This window comes from Pantherophis guttatus, chromosome 2 (assembly GCF_059756535.1).
Source record: "Pantherophis guttatus breed Tessera chromosome 2, ASM5975653v1, whole genome shotgun sequence".
NCBI classification, from domain to species: Eukaryota; Metazoa; Chordata; class Lepidosauria; order Squamata; family Colubridae; genus Pantherophis; species Pantherophis guttatus.
The window spans coordinates 141094228-141116189 of record NC_142064.1 but is presented as its reverse complement, the minus strand read 5'-3'; the positions used below and the strand labels follow the sequence as shown (position 1 = coordinate 141116189).

General features: G+C 39.3%; 1 protein-coding gene across 2 annotated transcripts in view; it reads left to right on the top strand.

The window, feature by feature from the left end:
- CA10 (carbonic anhydrase 10 (inactive)) overlaps positions 1 to 21962 on the top strand; it is a 390380-nt gene that overhangs the window by 306543 nt on the left and 61875 nt on the right. The window lies entirely within an intron of this gene.

Sequence of the window (21962 nt, the reverse complement as noted above, 5' to 3'; positions counted from 1 at the left end):
TTTTAGGCAGCTTTCAGCAAGTCCAGTAACCTATTAAAAGAAATCTTGCAGTGCCCATACATTTGATAGGTTTCCCTATAGATTTTCCAGCGTTACTTCACAAATGAAATGAAATGAAATGAAATGAAATGAAGTAGGAACATTTCTTGTCCAAGCTGCAGAGAAAGGAATCGGATCTGTACTCAAAATGAAATTTTCCATTTTGGATGCAGCTGTAGCTTGTCCAGATTAGGTCATTTAATGAATTCTGAAATCAAAGCTTGAAGACAGGAGAGCAGTCCTGTCTTGAGCTTCAAATGTTACACAGAAGTCATGAGAAATAAAACCGCATGTCTTTAAAAAAGAGTTAAGGCGTAAGATAGAATAAATCTGAGGGAGACGCCATAAAACAAATTGCCAGGGATCAACAGGAATAAGAATTTAAAAAACATGAAGCAGAAGATATAATAACAAAAGCACATACTGAAACTGATCTCATGATTAACCATTATTTATTTAACCACAGTTTATTGAATAAACCACATGGCTGAGTTTGCACCACATGCTAAGCTAAAAAAACAAGTTTTAAAACCCCAGTTTGCTAGGTTTCCATAATGCATTATGCCAAAGCCAAAGAAATAGCCATAATTTAATGCAGTATGTAAATACAACCAAGGTCTAGACAACTAAACCGAATGTATTTCCAGAACCTTTACAAAGATGGTTTTGCATATCAGATATTGGTGGAAAATCAAAGGAATTGTTACTCTACTTAACAATGGATAGGCACCTTTTATAATTCAATATAATGCATAGTGTGTCACAGTTTAAAGTGTAAAACATTATTGAAATATATCAATTAAAAAGTATAACCCAAACCCAATTAGCAGAACGTACCAAATGGATATCCAAATAAAAATATGTTTGTTTGTTGCTAGAACAGCTGTCCAAGAAAGCACTCTCTGATTTCCTTCCAAACGTATCTTTGATTGCTGCTGGAGTAAGGAAATGGCTGTGCCTACTGATAGTAAAAGCCTGGGCTAGGCTTGTGTTGCAGAATGCAGCTCCTCACTGATCTGAGAGATAGTTTATAGATATTTCTAAGGACATACTGAGGGGTTTTTTTGGGAAACTTAATCTACATTGGAAACTAAAGTTGATACTGTATCCATAACTGAAAAGACAAATCATTAGAACTGCATGACCTCTCAGCTGAGGAAAAGGCCAAGAGTTTGTTATTTTGTTGTTGTTTTAACCATTCGGTTGTGTCTGACTTTTGGCAACTTGATAGGCAAGTGCTCTCCATGCACAGATTCTTTCAGTTGTTGGATGTTCATCTTTGCATCAGTTTTGATGTTATCAAGCCAGCATGTTCTTTTCTTGCCCCTTCTTCTTGTTCCACTAACCATTCCTAGGGTCACTGACTTCCCCAATGAATTTGCATGCATGACATGGCCAAAGTAAACCAGATGTAATCTTGTGATTTTGGCTTCTAGTGATGTTTCTGGTTTTATACGATTCAGCACAATTCTATTAGTTGTTCTGGTTGTCCATGTTATATGCAATAATTTACGCCAGCATCACAGTTCAAAAGCATCAATTCTTCTTCAATGAACTATTCTTAGTGTCCAATTCTCACACCCACACATCATTTTAGGGAAGACTATTGCTCTAACTAGTCTGCTCTTTGTATTGATATCAATTTCTCTGTTTTTTTCCAGATCTTATTTATGTTAACCATTGTAAGGTTATTTTGCGTTTAATTTCAGGAGTAAAACTGCCATCGTGAACAATTTTTGATCCAAGGAAGATAAATTCTCAAACTAATTCAATTTCATTGCTGATTATAAACATCTCATATCTATCTACAGCTGTTGTCATTATCTTTCTTTTCCTGATGTTAAGACTCAACCCTATTTTTTCACTTTTTATACTTCTTTTTATACTTTATATTTTACTTTTCATATTTCTCAGTATAAATATATGTTTTATAGAACTTTAGATTGGCATTTTTTATATGTAAATGCTGCATCATGATGTATTACTTTATAACACATCCTATTGCAAATATTTATAAAGTGCTCTTTGAATATCCTATTGTTATTCTTTCCATAACACTGGAGACATAACACTGGAGACAAAACAGTTTATTCAGCTAAAGATGAATAACTACTTTACATTTGGTACCATTTATCACTGCCTGGTGATAAGTCAATTAATGCCTGCCATTTCTTTTGGCATCATGGAACAAAACTTACGCTTTTTAAAAAAGAAAAAAAATTAATTGCAGCCTTGTCAAAGGATGTTATTATAATTGATGGTGATCATTTTCCTTACTTTCCAAAGTTCAGTAGCTGATATAGCAAAGTCAGGAGTGGTTTTTTAAAGGCATTATTCATGTCTTGGACTCCTGACACTGATGCACCAGCTTTTAATATTGCGATAAGTGGACAGATTTGTGCATTTTCCTTTTCAAAAGTGAGAGTGAGAAAATATTCAAATTAATTTTATAAAATAACCAATAATTGATTATAATTATCAAACCAGTATTAGCCTGGGGAAAAAAAACCCTAAGTATTTGCTGTAACACAATACCATATTTCATTTTACATGGATGTAATTGGAGATCACAACTACAGTTACTGCTATAGAGAATTTTAGAGAACATAAAATGTTTGTTTTGAAGGAAAGATATGGGCGTAACTACATTTAACAGAATAGTTTGGCAACAGGAATGCTCAAATTACTGTGTAGGTTTTTCAGAACTTATCCAGCCCTTATCCTAGCAAGACCTCTTTACTATTGTCACAGACCAATGACTGGAGACCAAATGTCAAGAATTTCAAGCCTGTAAAATCCTATCCATTGTACCCTAGAGTAGTCATCTCAGTCACGTGGATCCCCTGCCTGCAATTAATACATAATTTCATTTCAAACCTTTATCGTCAGAGTACAACATGTGTACAATGAGATTGGCTGAGCCTCCTTTCATGCACCCCCCCCCAACACAATACAACTCACAATGAAAGACAAAAAAATAATAATCCCTAGCTCAGTGAATCCTACTAACAACCACTCAGTCCTATTGCACCATGTGAACTTACTGTACGTTACGCCGGCTCCGCAAATCAATCGTACTATGTTGTTGTAGAGTTATTTTTCATTCAGGAGTCTGACAGCCCACGGATAAAAACTGTTCTTCAGCCTATTTGTGCAACTGCCTATGCTTCTATATCTCCTTCCAGGTGGTAGGAGAGTTAAGCAGGGCTGACCAGGGCGTGAGTCGTCCTGAGGATTTTCCTCACTCTTCTAAGGCAGCGAGCCTTAGCGATGTCCTCTAGTGGTATCAGGGGACAGCCCACGATGTTTTGTGCTGTGCTCACCACCCTCTGTAATGTCTTTCTATCTGCGGCTGTCAAGCCAATATACCACACCGTAATGCAATGAATGAGGATGCTTCCTATTGTGGACCGGTAAAAGGAAGTCATCAGTTGTTGTTCCATTTTATTTTTTTGCAAGACCCTAAGGAAGTGGAGTCTGTTGGGCCTTTCTGGCCACCTGGGTCATGTTGATTTTCCAGGTGAGATCTTCACTGAGATAGACTCCCAGGAATTTAGGCTTTGCTGCTAAAAAGCTCACAGCATTCCAGCCTCTATCTGTCCTGTTGCCCCAGATTTTAGATTCTTGTTATACTTCGAAAATTTTCTAGACTTGTTATATAAAGGAAAATTTTTGAATGATGTTCAGAGCTCTTTATCTTTGCGACTCCACCTTGAAACTTACCACTGGTACTTTCCAGATTGTCTGCATTCAACCATTACCCATACATTCACCCCTTTTCCTATCTGGAAAACAGTATTCTTATTGGTCATCATCTCCGCCCCTTCCCTGGGGATATGATCACATCATCAGTGCTTACCAAATTTTTCCCCCTCAACACCAAACCTGGCAGGATTCACTATTTGGATCCTCTGTGTTCTCCAAATATCCTGCCTCCAAATATCCTGCCTCCAGGTAAAGATAATGATCCGTATGTCTAAACAGATAGATTACCCTTCTGCAGCTATAGTTCTTCATATGTGGATTCACACGATCTGCCCATCTTCTATAGAATTTCAGAATAGTGCCTTGAGGGAACACTGGAGCAGTGTTTCTCATCCTTAGCAGCTTGAAGATGTATGGGCTTCAGTTCCCAGAATTCCCCAGCCAATGTTTCCAAGCTGCCAAGGTGAGAAACACTGCTCTACAATATGAAGGCATCTTCTCCCTATGGAGATCCTGCTCCCCTATGGAGATGATGCTATGACAGGGCTGTCAAACTTCTGGCCCGCGGGTTGGATGTGTCATGCACTGGCCATGCCCACGCCCGGTTTAGCGAAGGGGGAAAATGTCCCGATATGTCACGTGACACCACCATGATGACATGAGTTTGACACCCCTTTGCTATGTAGTCATCAGAATTGTAGTGGTTAACAGAAGCTCCGCTACTGAGGCCTCCTAGGAGGAGGATTAAAGCATCAGGTTTCTAGTTTCTTCTTTACTGTTTTATGGTTTTTGTAGCTTAATAGTTGCTGTGAGGTTCCAGAGTTGTGCTCTGACAGATGGCCATTCCAATCTTTTACAAACAAGTAGACAGACAGATGGACAGACAGACAGACAGACAGACAGTTTTGTTGGATACTATGGGTGGATGGAGCATCCACTCCACATCTCAAGCTCTAGAACTTTCCTACTTGAGTTATGACAAAGCACTAGAATGCATATAAATACATCAATGATCTCTTGAAGAATGATGATTATGGGTAAGTGAGCTGTATGTTTTTACAGTGAACTGCTGAAGACTGATGTTCAAACCCATTTCGTATGGGTGGTTTCATTTATATGGCATCCCATATGGGAGCTACTCGTAGGTAAAATAGTCACACAGTTGACAGAATGCATAAAAGGTAAACACAAGCTGCAATTTTCCAATTTTGATCATTGGTATTTATCAGTAAGTTCTCGCTTGTCGCAGGTTCATAACATTCTGTTATCCTCCACCTTTACAAATGACATGCCACAATTGCCACATGCTTGATAGACAATGCCAAAGAAATCATAACATTATCATTTGAAATCCATTCAGCTACTACCACTAACAGAGCTAAAACTAACACTGCAGCAGTAGTTATAGCACTTAGACTTATATACCACTTCACAGTGCTTTACAGCCCTCTCTAAGCAGTTTACAGATTCAGCATATTCCATGCAACAATCTGGGTCCTCATTTTACCGATCTCTGTAGGATGGAAGACTGAGTCAACCTTGAGTCTGTGGGACTTGAACTCCTGGCAATGAACTGGATTAGCCTACAATACTGCATTCTAACCACTGCGCCACCACTATAAGACTTATATATAGTGGTAAATATCAGAATAAGTATCACAAATCAGACTGAAGCAAACCATGACCAAATCAAATCATTACCAAAAAAAAAAAAAAATGAAAAAGAGCCTCTCTGTATAGCTTAGTCTTTCTTTCCTGATCTTGCTAGAGTTTGCTGGGCCCATATTCCTAAGCCTGTTGAGGCTTTCTGTAATGAGTACAATTAGTACATAGAAAGATCAGGGCACATGCATCTGACATGATATTCAGGTGTTCTATCCACAATTTAGAGGAAATTTAAAGTAATGAATGTTTTCAAAACAAAGTAGACTGTCTCCCGGAATTCTGATATATTAGTAAGCTCTCCATCCTTCTTCCCCAATTACATGAGCTGCATGTGAATTGGCTGCAGGCAAGGGATTCAGGAACAGACCGCATGGAAGTCCATATCCAGGTTACCTCCTGTGGTGCATAATACCTTCAGACAGAGAACCTATTTTGAAAAAAAAAAAAACCCTAACCCTCCAAAACAGATTATTGGCAGTATTCCTGAGGATCCACCTAAAGATAAAGGTAAAGGTTCACCTCACACATATGTGCTAGTCGTTCCCAACTCTAGGGGGCGGTGCTCATCTCTGTTTCAAAGCCTAAGAGGCGGAGCTGTCCGAAGACGTCTCCATGGTCATGTGGCCAGCATAACTAAATGTCAAAGGCACACGGAACACCGTTACCTTTCCATCAAAGGTGGTCCCTATTTTTCTACTTGCATTTTTTACATGCTTTCGAACTGCTAGGTTGGCAGAATCTGGGACAAGTAACGGAAGTTCACCCCGTTACGCAGCACTAGGGATTCAAACCGCTGAACTGCCGACCTTTCGATCGACAAGCTCAGCGTCTTAGCCACTGAGCCACTGCGTCCCTGAGTATCCACCTATTGCTACATAAAAACTGGGATTCTGACTTGAGTGAGCTATGATTTGACGTATGCCATTTATAACAACCTGCACAAATGCTTTGATTTATCCAATTAATCTAGTCTCTTCCTGGAGTGGCATAAAGAATTCTACAGGCATGAAAGCGGTAGAAGTATGCTAAATTTGCTATTGTGGATTTTCAAATAAAAACCATCAGAAAGCTTTTCTGAAGGGAGGTGGAAGAAAAGAAAAACAAGTACTTAATTTTGTCAAGAAATTCATATGTAAATAGCCTCTTGTTTAATGCTTAGAGATGGGCTTCTAACTACGTAGATATCCATGCAGTAATTAATACTAATTACCATAATCAAGAAGAAAAATATATTGAATGCAAGCCCTCCGTGTCTGTTTTATTCCCATGCTGCTATGGGTATTTTGCATATGAAAAATGACTGAATTCTAGCATTCTTTCGGCTGAAATTTGTACCTGTAAAATTCTACAGGTATCTGCGATACTCGCTAGTGATTTTTACTGGAAAATAGCACGGGTCAATTTTAAGCATGTTGGCACAAAGATAATAAGCACTGAAGTGCGGTAAATTTAACAGAACATTAAGCCTCAGAGGAAAGAGTCAAAAGAGGGAACATATGTCTCATGTAAGAGCAGTTTAGTAAAACTTCGGAAGATTGCAGACTAATGTTCAGTTTCAGCAGAAAGATCAACGTGACAGTTTAGTGAATATCCAAATCGAAATATATTGGTGATATTTTAGGAAGCAAGTGGGGTTAGTCAAGCAAGCGGGATTGCCATTTTTAAATAGTTTTATGGAACATTAAGTTAGTTAGGTGCTACTGAGTCAGACCTGACCTCTGGTGACTGTGTGGACAAATGCCCACCATCTTAATTTTCCTTTGATGGTAACTTTTAACTCCTTCAAGAACATTCCAGTGATCTCTTTAATCCAATTCATCCCATTTTAACTGCTGCCTTCCTGTTCTATCTCTCCCGGCCTTACTAACCATCTCACCCCAGTGGGATTAACCCAGGAGTGCTATTCAGCAGGTTCTGACAGGTTCTGGAAAACTGGTAGCGGAAATTTTGAGCAGTGCAGAGAACCGGCAAATACCATCTCTGGCTGGTCCCAGAGTAGGGTGGGAATGGAAATTTTGCAATATCCTTCCCCCAGGAGTGGGGAGGGAATGGGGATTTTGCAGTATCCTTCCCCTGGAGTCGGGAGGGAATGGATATTTTGTAGTATCCTTCCCCTGCCATGCCCACCAAGCCACACCACACCCACCAAGCCATGCCCACAGAACTGGTAGTAAAAAAAATTTGAATTTCACCAATGGATTAACCTGGCCCACTCATTCCAGTGGAAGAGGTCTACTATCAGCCAAAGAATACCAGCTGGCATGGTCTCTGCCCCCTGGGATAGTCTCCTGTCAAAAGTGAGGTCTGCCAACACACTGCTGGCCTTCCAGAAGAGCCTAAAAACTTTGCTTTGATGCTTGGCTTGGGGTCCCAACGGGGGACCACTGCATTGGGAGTGGCTGGTTGGGGTAGAGAAGGCTGCCCATAATCTTGGTTTTAAACTTTTAACTTTTTAAATCCAATTTTCTAATTTTAATTGGGGTTTTTTTTTTAGCACTTTTCAACTTTATATTATATTGTACGTCACCTACTGTATTGGTGAGAAATTCCATAAACAAATAATCATAATAGCTTTTTCTAGTTCATCACTCAGTGTCCTGCTTAACTGGCATATAAGCACTAATAAATAAAGAAATTAATAATACATTCACTCGCATAACCTAAGGAATGTGGATTTCTCCTTGCTAATCTTCACCTCAAGGGAGTAATTATTCTTTATTTCAGCCAGGACCAATTGATTGATTCCTCTTACACTCCATGATACTTTTACTAACCTTTCCCAGACTACTAAATCAAAGGAAACCACCTTCTTTCTCAATGTCTCATTTTCACAACCATTTTGAGGTCATCTGATCGTTTTGTCATAAAAGCATCCTTAGGCTCTTTGATTTTTACTAAAAACTGTCATTTTTTCTCTTGAATAAATCTTTTCATTTCCCTAGCATACTTTCTTGAGGCCAAAAAAGCAAAACGTTCACTTTCATTTTTTCTCCCTCACTTGTAAGTTCACGAAAATGCTTGACATTATCTTTGTTTATTTAATATTTAACATAACCCAGATTTTTCATGCCCATTTTTTATTTTTATAATTAGCTCTTCTCCTCTTCATTTTCAGCTAACAAGGATGTGTCATCTACATATCTCATGCTGGATTTTCAAACTTCCTGATTTCATTTTAGCTGTCTTCTCTTCCAGGCTTCCCTTTTTAAAAAAAAAAAAATAATATATTCATTGTAAAAGCGAAGCAGATATGGGAATATTTATCTCACTCCTTTCCCTATTGCCAACCTATCTTTTTCAAGATGGCAGGTTTTGTTTTGCAGATTGCAGTTTTGCAGTAGCATTTTGTTCATCATAAACAAGTAAAAGTAATCAGATGTTCAGCTTATCCATCCATGCACCCATTCCTTTAATATATTCCACAGTTTGGCATGATCTACACCACCGCTGGCTTTGTTGTGGTCACTAAAGCAAAGATAACCCTCTTCCTTATATTCTTTCATTCTCTCCACTATCCATGTTTTATTCACTGAATTTTGTGTTTCTGCCTTTTTTTAAAAAAATGTTTCTGTCCATCTGGCATTTCTCTTTTTACATATGGATCCATTCTTCTTTATAGGATCTTGAGTAAAACATGTGTGAAAAATTAATGCTGTGCACAATCTTGCCTCTCTCTTCTCTGGTGTGAAGTTTCTAGTCCGACAGTCTTATTCCATATTTGCTGATTATGATGGGAGGTGCCAAGATGGTGACATGTTATTTCAAAAACATGTCAGGTAGAGACAGTGGCAAAGTGTCTCCTTTTGGCTGCATTCCCCCTCAGCTGCAGAAGGATCCCGGTTGATTCATACAATGCAGGCGATAGTTTCCAATGCATCACTCCGGCTTTCTCCAAAAAGATTTCTAGAGATAATGTTATTTTTTTCCCCAGTATGTATAATTAAACTGCATTTTTAATATTTGAGAAGTCGGTATAGCAAGATATTGTGATTATAAAGAATGAGAAACCCATTCTGAAATAATTGATTCCTAAATTATTCTTTCATTTGACCTCTTGCCTCGGCATCAAGCAATGGTACATATTTCTATCCCTTTAGATCATCTGTTTGTGCATAATGAATTTATGTATAATAAATATAAGCACATTTTATGTAAGTTATATGCTGACTGATTAGTGTGAGCAATTGATTAAATCTTAATTGCACAATTAAAATCATAAAAGGCCTTGTAGAGCAGATTCCCCCCCCTCTGAAAATATCCTCATGTAAGAAGAGCCATAAATTAGAATAGGCTAATCCAAGAAACAGAAAAATCAGCTGATTTGTATGATGTTTCATATATATACCATTTTAGTATATGTACTCAGGTGAAATCTACTTACCTTCCCTACTAGTTTAGAAGTGTGTGTGTGTGTGCATCACGTGTGATTTTGGACCCTCTGCACATGCACATGCACACAGGGTCAAAAACAGGTTACTTCCTGGTTAAAACGTCTGAGCGGGTGTCTGACCAGTTCACCGAACCACGCGCCGCTGCTGCTACCAATTCGTCCGAACCGGCGCAAACCAGTAGCATTTTACCCCTGCTCAGGTACTCCTAACCTGAGTACAGGAAGTCCTCAAGTTAAGACCATAATGGAGCTTTGGAGAAAGAGAGGTAGAGCCTGGGAGTGGAGTCAAGTGAGGAATTAGCCTGGAGTCATTATATTCCCACAATTTGCCCAGGTCCAGCCCCTCTTCAGTTGTGTCTATGACAATTCGCCATGGTCAACTCACCACAGCCAACTTGCCAGGGTCAACTCGCCACAGGACAGCTCACCATGGCCATCTCTCCATAGAACAACTCACTGAGGGAGAAGAGTTACACTAATACCAAAGAAATGGTGGAATAGAATCGTTTAAGAAAGTATGCAAAAAGAGGGACAGAATGAAATGTGAATGGCAAAAGTTAAAATAATTTTTAACTAAATTGTCCTGTAGCAAGTTGTCCTGCAGAAAGTTGGTGATGACAAGTTGTCCTGCAATGAGTTGGCCGTGGTGAGTTGACTGAGGTGAGTTGGCCGTGATGAGTTAGCCATGGCATGTTGGCCACAGCAAGTTGTCCCATTCCTCTTCAGTTCCATTCCATTAACTCTTAATCTTGCACCAATTTAGTGCTGACCGTTAGTTGACTAGATTCTTGTTTATAGGCATGAGCAATAAATCAGTGTAACAGGAACTTAACAGGTGGTCCTGTTTCTTCATGCCTAACAGGAGCCTGCCTCTTATGGTTGCATATCATGATGGTCATAAAACATGACCAACCTGATTTTTATGATGTTTTTTGTGGTGGTCATTAAGCAAATGCCACAGCTGTTAAGCAAACCCATTGTTCAGTATTGTGTAGCAAAACCATCATAAAATATGGCTTTGTGGCTGAGTGTTTGCTGAAGTGGGGCCACATAACTGTGAGGGACTGACCATCAAAACTTTAGATACCGTGATGTCAACCGGACTTCCGGTTGATATCACAGCGGGAACAGCTGGAAAATAGCGGAGCTCCACAGGGCTCTGTGAAATGCAGCAGGCAACTGCTTGCCGGGAGACCCTACAGGGTCAAGCCATCCTGGAGGGGTGGTGAAGAAAGGAGAGGAGCTTCATCAGTCATGAGGAAACCGCAATTTCCTCATTGATTGGAAGAAAGCTTTCCTGAACGACAGCAGGGACAACGGCCATTTTGGTCTATCACAAACTGGGACAACCGGGACACTAAGATCTTTTGCTGGAGCGGTGCATGGACAGAGCAGTGAAACTGGGCAAGATAACTTACAGTTTTTATCCCAGAGATTTAACGCAAGTTAAAAATTTAAAAAACAATCTCCAAATAGTAAGAAAGTGGCGATTGATTTATGGAGAAGGATTAAAGACTAAAAATTAAAGAGAAAGCCTAAAGATTAAAGACTCAGATGCAAAAGGAATATTTAAAGGATGTGTTAAAACACAGAAAGCCTGGAAAAAAGTTGAACAACATTGTGAAAAGTGATTATTGACAGAAATTGCTTTTCTAAACTCTATTTTCAACTCCCCTGAATGGTTGACAGTCAGCTGTTTTGACTTTTACACTCTGTTGAATGCTGGAATTGGGAGCAGGGGAGCCATCTACTGGACGAAGAAGATTACTGCAACGTTGGGAATTTGACTGAAAGTGATGAAAAGAGAGAAAGCAAACAACACCTGGAAAGCTATTTGACCTTGATTTTATCTTAGTAGGCGATTTGGAGGCTTGGAAATAGCTATTGAGCTGTTTGAAGATTTTTAAAGCACCTGAACTACAAATATCAAAATTTTATTGAACTGCTTACTGAAAGGTAGATTTGAAAGATTTGAGGAAACCTGGTGGGCTAAGCTGGATTTGATTCACTAACATCATTTGATAGACCATCCTACGAGGCAAAAGAAAAAAAGTGGAAAAAAAGAGAGAGAAAAAGAAAAAGAAGAAAAGACAAATAAGACTCTAAAATTTGGACAATTGGGAAAGTGTAGGTTGGAAACTATAAAGACTGTAAAGTATATATTTATAGCTTTTAAGGACTATAAAGGGGATTTGGAGGAATAATTCTGGGATTGATAAATTTTATTAATAATTGACTTTTTTGGAGTTTTTTAGATATTGGGACACTGGAATATTAGAGATATATTGAGTAATTTTTAATATATTAATTTGGTACAAAATGACTCAGCGGGAGACAATAAAGTTCTATGAAGAAATGTTAATGATAGCTAAAAGTTTTTATGAAAATGTGACAAAGAATCATAAGGAGATGATGGGATTGTCCAAAGATAAAGAAGTGAGTGTAGAAGACCCTTAACAAATTGTGGGAAAAGATGAACAAAATATTCAGAAGATAGATGAGAAACCAGAAGGAGTGATGAAGGAGACAAATCAAAATAAGCTACAGGAAAACAAAAACAATGAAAAGACAATAAGAATAAAACCTAAGAATCGAATAGATAATTCCTTAAGAGCTTACAATAGCACAGAGACAAAAAAAAAAAAAAAAGACAACTTCCCAAAAATAATGAAAGGGTTATGGATGAGCATTCAAATGATGCAGCAGAAGGGAGATAAGGCGTAAGGCAGAGGGAACATTCAGTCTATGTAAAAATATTAGAAAGAAATATAGGATCCCAAGAGAGGAATATAAAAGAATCACCAAAAAGTAAATAAATGATGAAATCCTAAAAAGGCTGAGAGATGACAGATAGAGACATAATATCTTGTAATACTATGATTGTATTAAAAAACTAAGAGAAACAAATAGGAAGTATAAACTGGGGAAATAGTAACATAGAAATAGATATATAATAGAATTTATTATAACCATAAATATACTAAGGTTAGGAGGTAGAAGATTGTGATTAGGCATATTTAAATGTATTATTATGATTAACAGTATGCAAAAAATATAACAGAATTTATACCTCTTAAAGACTACAAATTCAGGGGACTCAGAGATATAATCCTGGGACCGATTAAATTTTATTAATAAATGGTTTTATTGGTGTCAATCTGTCAACAAAATATGAAGGTTGTTAAAGGAAAACTGTAAATAAAACATATACCAAAAAAAACCCTTTAGATACAGATCATAATTCCCCTTTTTCAGATAGCTCATAACTTTGAATGGTCATAGGTCAAGGACTACCTATATTAATGTGTGGTGATAACATGGAATAATATGGACTCAAATGAATTTTGTACTGCATATGATAAAATTGTTGAATTGCTGAGTTTTTGAAAGATACTTTGAACCATCATTTGAATCAACAAGACAGAACACAGAGAATTTTACAGAAAAAAGAAATTGGGGGGGGGGGGAGGGAACTCAGCCAGAATGTTTGAGTGGTTGATAGATTATTAAATGTGTTACATTGCAGGATATCTCTGAACATAAAGCAATTTCCAATTGCCTGAAGTGGTTAAGCAAGTGAATAACTTGAAATTCTTCTTAGCAATTTGAAGGGATGTTCTTCAGGTCACATCAAACTTCTAAACCTGCCAAAAGTAATAACTTAAAGGTAAAATCAGGGATGGATTTGCAGGTAATGCAGAAATGCTTTTAAAATAAAGTTGCCCTCAAATCATGAAGTTATTCATCAGGAGTTCATGAACATCTCTATGTAGTCTTTGTGGAAATAATGAAAAAGTGATTTGCCATTGACACTTTTTTTTAACTAAAAAAAATTACCTAGTGGACTTCCATCCAAATACTAACTAGATCCACCTTTGCTTATGTTTATTTATTTAATTTATGTATTTGTCGCATTTCTATGCCGCCCAACACCCTGAAGACTTTGGGTGGCTTACAACAAAAAATAATGCGAACAATATACCATAAAAGTTGTTTTAAAAAAACATTAAAAACCCATACACTCCATTCATGGCTGGGTCTCGCAAGAATACAGCAGTGAGATCAACGGCCCCAGGCCTGCCGGAAAAGCCAGGTCTTCACCACTTTCCGGAAGGCCAATAGGGTGGGGGCGGTCCGGACCTCAGGAGGTAATTGGTTCCAGAGAGCCAAGGCAGCCACAGAGAAGGCCCTCCCCCGCGGGCCCGCCAGCCAACATTGTTTAGCTGACGGGACCCGGAGGAGACCAACTCTGTGGGATCTTACCAGTCATTGGGAGCTATGCGGTAGAAGGCGGTCTCGAAGATAACCTGGCCTTAAGCCATGTAGGGCTTTAAAGGTAATAACCAACACCTTGAATTGTGTCTGGAGACCGATAGGGAGCCAGTGCAGCTCGCGGAGAATTGGTGTAATGTGGATGTATCTAGGTGCACCCACAATAGCTCGCGCAGCTGCATTCTGGACCAACTGTAGTCTCCAAACACTTTTCAAGGGTAGCCCTATGTAGAGCGCGTTGCAATAATCCAACTGTGAGATGATAAGGGCATGAGTGACCGTGAGGAGAGCCTCCTGATCTAAGTAGGGTCGCAGTTGGTACACCAGGCGAACCTGTGCAAAAGTCCCCCTAGCCACAGCTGTCAGATGTTGCTCTAATCTTAGCTGTGAGTCTAGAAGGACACCCAGATTGCGAGCCCATTCTGAGGGGGACAATTTCTCCCCCCCCCCAGGACCAGAGATGGACAATCGACATAGTCTTTAGGAGGCAATACCCACATGTTTGGGGGCAGAGGGGATCAGCCAAGATTGGTTAAGTACTGATACCAGCTGTAGGCATAAAAGTGGTTAGGCACAACTAAAGTTGCTGGAAGGTAAAGTTTAAATTAGTTCTAGAATAGTTGTGGTGACATAATGGGTTGGGAGAAGATTTGAAACAGGAGAGAGAAATAAATGAGAGTGAGAGGCAGGGTCGTATATAAAAACAACATTTAAAAATGCTTAGAAGGAGGCAACCCACGAATCACCTGGATCCTTTAGCTTCTTATCTTTTTAATTGCACTAAACCACAATGTGGTTGCTTGGTCTTGGTTTAGTTTAATGCATGATAAACCAATATGGTTTATCAGCCATGTTTACAATGTGAGAGAATCCAGTGATTTCATCAAAACAGCAAAGCAAGTCACATAACATAAGCTCCACCTCTTTTGCAAGTCCATTTCATCAATGGGCATAACAAAAGGGATAGAATTTAACATCTTGATGTTGCAAAGATTGTTTTGTCATTTTCCACCACTGACACATACTTATCTTGCCCAAGGATGCCTGTTGACTAAATAATCAATTGAACCATTGCTTTGAACAAAATATTGGGTTGGTCCATGTTGTATGCATGGAATTCTTAATATGTTGAACATGCTTTTCTTAAAAAGAAAAGGGAGTACAGTGCTAACATGGACCACAATAACTGTGCTTGGTCCAGATTATCTGCTTTCATTTTTCACTAAGATTTGTCATTGTGACAAATACCCTGGAAATAGCTAGTTCCACTTCACTAGGTTTTATATTTTCTTGACTTTTTTTTTAAATCATATTCCTTTCACTATTTATATATCAGGTCATTGGTTTGCTGTGTAGCCTAAGAACTATTTAAAAAACAAGTTCTGAATCTTCTTAAGCAAGGAACAGATTCTTTGCTATATCACTATTTCCTTGTTTGTGTTTCCCGACTGGGTAGAGTACAGGTACATTTCTTCTCTTTAACCTTGGTTTTACAAATCCAATAACAGGATAAGAGCCTAGGGTCTTACAATATATGCAATACTGCTTTTGTCACCGAGCTGCTAGAGAAGAAAAATTAGGTTTTGTATATAGATTTCATTATACCAAGACAGTTACATGGTGTCTGAGCTCCTGAGGATAGCTAAGCAAAATTGTGTCATGTACATTCGGGTCTATTCATAGTGTACAAGGAAAGGACCAAATTAGTATCTTATTTGAGAGAGAAAAATACAAATTAACATCTTTCAGGGAAACATTAATGTTTCATATTGAAAAATTAAATGTTCCTTTTATTGGAGAGCAAATGAAATTGAGAGAGTCTTGTAGTTTCAGTTGCCGCAAATTGGTGAGATATGTTTTGCTTGATTCTTCGTGTAAACATCTTTGTGATTAGATTTTTCAAGCCTGGGGGAGGAAAAAATCAGTTGCCAAGAATCAGCATCATAGCTTTGAGACAAGTATAGAGCAGAAATGTGTGTTTAGAATTCAGGTAATGCCTATTATAAACCTGTTCTGGTAGGGGTGATAATTGAAGTGTAAAACTCTGAGACCCAATCCTACAGAGAAACACTACTAAGATAATTGTAGATTTATTAGTCATATTTGTTTGAAAAGTATGCAGTAGGTCATATTTTCATTTGGATTAAATAATACTATTAAACCATTGTCTATTTCAAATAATTGAAGTTTAGGTTTTCATGGATGTTGTAAATTTTATGCTTTGCACACTTGGAAAAATGATTCAGAAGTGCTTCCAGGTGAGCTGGAAAATTATCTGTAAATAGCTGACCTGTTAAGATTTGTTAACTCTTAAAACAGCTCCAGAGTTTCATATTTGCATGGAAGATTGAAAAAAAGTTAAACAGATTTTAGGAGTAACCTTGTATATACTCAAGGTATGAAACTTTTTTTATTATTGTTTTCAGGGCTATTCTGTCTAAATAGTAATTCCAATGATCTTGCTAAAGATCCAGGAACAAATTTTCATTTTATTTATCTGATTTGCTGAAAATAATTTAATCAGAGAGAACAGTGTGGCTGGTGCGTATTGAAGTCCTCCCCGTGCAAACTATCACCATCTACTGGACATTGTCAATGCATATTGCAGCTACCATTTTTCCCCCTAAAGATACTAGTTCATACAACCAAAACCTCCCTGTAATCTCTCCCTGGTTCCAAGTTTGCTAGTGGTACTGCAAGTGTGTGTGATAGAAGTGAGAAGATTCTGATTTATGAATTGAATTATTGTGGCCCTTCCTGGATGTATTGGAATACATTTCCAGAATGCCCTTCTAGAGTTAGCTTTAGGGGCAGTTGGATGCCTTTTACATATGCTAGGATCCTGCAAAGCTGACAACAAAGGAAGTGTTATATCACTAGTTTCAAGTTCATAAGCAAACCTACCAGTAGCTATTACCTACTTCCTCTTGCAAGATAATTGTAGGTGAGAATCATGAATAAACATGAATAAAAACAAAAGACCAGGCTCAAATTATCATATGTTGGACACATTATGCAAAGACACAACTCCCTTGAGAAATTCACAGAGATGGGGAAAGTAGAAGGAAAGAGAAGAAAAGGAAACCAGCAATAAGGTGGATGGATTCAGTTACTGCAGTACACTGTTGGAAAATTTGAAGGGCCAGGTGAGAGCCAGATCATTCTGTAGACGGTCTATCTAGGTCAGGGGTGTCAAACTTGATTTCATTGAGGGCTGCTTCAGGGTTGTGTTTGACCTCGGGGGGCCAGGGTGGGCATGGCCAGCTTGATGTCACCCATGTTAGGGGTGCCTGTGGTGACCCAAGCACTCTGCCAGCGAAAACGGAGTTCGGGAGGGGCACATTTTCACTGGCAGAGGGTTGCAGGAGGCTGCCGCAGCCGAAAATGGAGCTCGGGACGGCCATGTGCAGCCCTCCCAAGCTCCATTTTTTCTGGCAGATGCACTGTTTCCAGGGCAGCCCCACATGCAGATCTAAGCACCACCGGGCCTTGAGTTCGGCACTCCTGATTTAGTTTATTCAGAATGCTTCTCTTTCATTTATTTACTGTACGTTGTATCTTGTTTATTGGAGATAAAAGAGAATTTGGTGGAACATTGAGATTCTTGGTAAAGTCGAAAGTAGGAGGCAAGAATTAGTAACCAAGCCTCTCTAGGGCCAGAGATAGGCAATGCAGGTATGGCTAATCAAGTTTAAATATTAGGTTCTGGAAAGTCAAAGAGAAAAGATGAAGTTCAGAAGAGAGTATTTGAAGTATAAGAAATAGATGTAGAACTCCTTTCTGTTGATCTCCATGCATAAATCCGACAGCTTGTTTGCTTTTTTGGAGAATTTTAAATGTATTCAGTAGATTGTCCTAGAAATCAGTTGTAATAGACATCAGTTTCAGATGCTGCTATGATTTAAAACTTGTCAATCTTGATGGAGAAGTGAAAAATTCATCTCTATTTAATATGCAATTGAATAACAGAATATTAGAGGTGTAAATGATCTTGGAGGTCTTCTAGTCAAACCCCATGCTCAAATAGGAGACTCTATACCATTACCATTCCGGACAAATGGCTGTCGAATCTCTTCTTAAAAACCTATGGAGCATCCAGAACTTCTGGAGGTTAGCCCTCTCACTGGTTAATTGTTCTCACTGTCAAGAAATTTCTCCTTCATTCTCAGTTGCTTCTCTCCTTGATTAGTTTCCATCTATTTCTTCTTGACCTGCCTTCAGGTGCTTTGGAGAATAGGTTGACCCCCTCTTCTTTGTGGCAGCCCCTCAAATGTTGGAACACTGCTATCATGTCACCCTTAGTCCTTTTTTTTCATTAAATTAGACATACCCATTTCCTGCAACCGTTCTTCATATGTTTTAGCTTCCAGTCCCCTAATTGGAATCCATCGCATGAGGTTAATGCCTTGGTTAACACCTATGCCACAGGTGTCAAACTCGATTTCATTGTGGGCCACATCATGGTTGTGTATGACCTTGGGGGACCAGGGTGGGCGTGGCCAGGATGGGCGTGGCCAGCTTCACATCAGTCGTGTTGGGGGCGCCTGTGGTGGCCTGAGTGCTCTGCCAGCGAAAATGGGCTCCCAAGCTCCGTTTTGGCTGTGACGGCCTTCTGCAGCCCTCTGCCAGCAAAAACTGAGCTGGGGAGCGCTGCCCGCTGCCCTCTCGAGCTCTGTTTTCGCTGGCAGAGGCACCGTGAGCCAGTCTTTTGCTGTTTCCAGGGTGGCCCTGTGGGCCAGATCTAAGCACCCCATGGGCCAGATCCAGCCCCCGGGCCTTGAGTTTGACACCTCTGATCTAGGGGATCTTTAAAACCTGATATCAATTTGATGGCACATAATTAAGTAATTAATAGCTTAGAAATAAAGTCCAGTAACAGAATAAAATTATGGAAACAGAACAAATTTTACCAACAGATGGTCTGATGTTTGAACTGGAATCCAATACAGTTGTTCCCACAAAGGTCAACAGTTTTTAAAATCTTGCTTCCCCAATTGCAGTTTTCAGTAGCCTCTTGGGAATAACAGCACGACCAGTGTCCATTACCTTATTCATTTCTTATTACATTGATATCGTGTCTTTCTTCTTCCTTAAACACTTGAGCTACTAATATCAATAAAAAATGCAAAATATGACAAATTAAATGTGATTAAAAAGTATCATTACACACCATTAACAATTAAAAACTTAATAAAAGAAATGTATTCTTGACACTCTCCTAAATACTGAGGGAAAGGGAGCCAAACTTGAAGAGGACCCAGATTGTGGGGGCAATAAGCTGACTTTGTATAAATATATACAAAAGTATGAAGGCTATTGCTTAACGCATTGTAAACCACCCTGAGTCTCCGGAGAAGGGCGGCATATAAATCAAATAAAAAAAAAAAAGAGGTGTTCCATTGCTTGAAGCCACAGAGGAGAAGGCTCTTCTTCAGGCACCAGGCCCCTGAGGTTTTTGCAGTGGTATATCTTCACCAGAGCTGTTTCTGTTCTTTTACTAATGAGTTTGTAAAAGTAGAGTCAGGCTCTAAGCCAGTGGTCCCCAACCTTTATGGCTTGGCAGCCTGGTGGTGGTGGGGGAAGAGAAGAACTGGCCTATGCAAGTGGCAGGCCGGTGTACGCACGTACCAAGTTGACTAGTTAGCAGGTTGATCATTGATTTTGCACAGTTGCAATTTCCGGACACTTTTGGATTGTAAACATACATAGAACATACTACAATAGTTAAAATGAATTGTAACCAAGATATGGATAACTGTCACTAGGTCAGGGTAGCTCAGAAAGGCTACAGTTGGCATATTAGCCACCATTGTGTAGATGTATTCCTCACCACAGCCCCCACCCAAGTTTAATTTAAACTTGCTTTCCCTCCTTCAGCCATGTGTGTCAATGTAGAAAATCACAGAGATGACCTTGGAGAAGAAATATGATGGTTAGCAAAACATTAATCCCGGAAAAGTGGGTGGGGGATGTAAGAGACACTTAAACTGCCTCCACTTTAACTTTCTTTGGCACAAGGTTTTCAAGATTTCTGGGACTTTCACTGTAGCTTGTATCAATAATATAGAGTTCCATTATTTCATGTGGAGTCTGTTTCCTGATCAAGTCTGCTTCGAAGGGCTGATACTTATTTTATTCCTGTCTCACTATCTCTCATTAGACTGCCAGGAATTGCAGGAATTTCCCGATTATCCATCTTCCTCCTGAGCTTGCTTCTACCCTACTCCTACTTAACACTTCCTGGCATACTTTTTTGACACTGCCTGGAATATATCCAGGGGTGGGCTGCTGGGGGTTCACAGGGGTTCAGGAGAACCTCTAGCTAAGATTCTGTGAAATTTGGAGAACCCCCAAATCCCACTCCTGGCTGGCCCCGCCCATCTCGCCCCACACAGCCCGTTTTGGATGCAGATAAGTGCAGGGCGCACACGGAGGCTCGGGGAGGGCAAAAAACAGGCCTACTGGAAGTTTGGGAAGGCTAGAAATGGGCCTGTTTCCAGCCTCCAGAGGGCCTCCGGAGCTTGGGGAGGCCATTTTCACCCTCCCGGAGGCTTGAAGAAAGCCTCTGGAGCCCGGGGAGGGAAAAAACGCCCCCCCACACCATGGTGCAGGAGGCCGACTAGGCCACGCCCATCATGGCCATGCCCACCCAGCAACCGGGCAGAGAACCCCTTGCTAAAATTTTTGAAGCCCATCCCTGAATATATCCCATCATAGATGGGAATATTTTTCAAGGGAAGATTGGATATCTATTTGTCTGGGGTGGTATAAGGACTCCTGCCTTGGGCAGGGGATTGGACCTCCAAGGTCCCTCCCACCCTATGATTCTATAGAGTGAGGGTAAGAATCAAGAGGTGATTAGCTATAAAGAAAATAACCTTGGTCTTGCTGATTGGGTTTAGCATATCTAATTCTTGCCTTTTCATTTAAGATACATTTATGTGTTTCTTTCCTTGGATCAATCTGACAACCACAATCTTTGAATAACATGCCCATTTACCTATACCCTAAGTAATTAAATATATTTCTATGCTGGTTCCCAATATATATACTAACTTTCTCTTTCCATCATATTAAAATTACACTTCAGTGACAAGTTTGGAGGACTTCTAAGGACCACAAAAGAGGATCTGGAAGAATCATAGCATTTCAGAGCTTAGTACTGCACCTCCAAAGCAAATCTTCATGATAAAACACTTAATCAAGAGAAATGAGATTCTGAAATGTCTCCAAGGAGATTTTAAGACTTGCTGCCTTGACTTGGCTCATGTATCTCTCAATTGTCTCTGGGAAAAGACAACAGTTAAAAACTGATACGGCCAGGAATTAGAGACTGTTTTTTTTTCGGCAGAAGCCAGGAGGAAGCATCGTGCAGTACCTTGAAATTAGAATTCTGAACAAGCCACTGATTATAGCATTTAGGCAAAATGTTCCTAAGATCTCAAAGAGTTCTTGGTGCATAAACTTTAGTAATCCTTCCTGGTTTCAAGGCAGTAGTCCATATCTGTTTTTGTTGTTGTTGCACATTTGTAATAACCAGTATATTAGGTGAGATTGCTTTAGCTTAGGTGGTAGTACAAGATTTGAAATGAATATCAAGTTGTTTCTACTTATGAGTGAAGAAATTTTTGGAGAATCTAGATTTTGACTTTTGTGTTTATGAACTTCAAGGCTTGGCCAGAAACATTTTCTTGTATGAAGTTTCCTTTTTTTATTGTTATTATATTTAAGGTGTAGAGGGATGCTAAGATAGTCTTGAAGAAGATATGTGGCAGCCGATAGAAAAAATAGGCAAGGAAAAGGTGTAGTGAGGAAAAAGCTCAAAATTGATCAAGCTTGTCTTAAATGTAAAAATGACAGAAGAGAATTACTGTCAAACTTCCAAGATAAT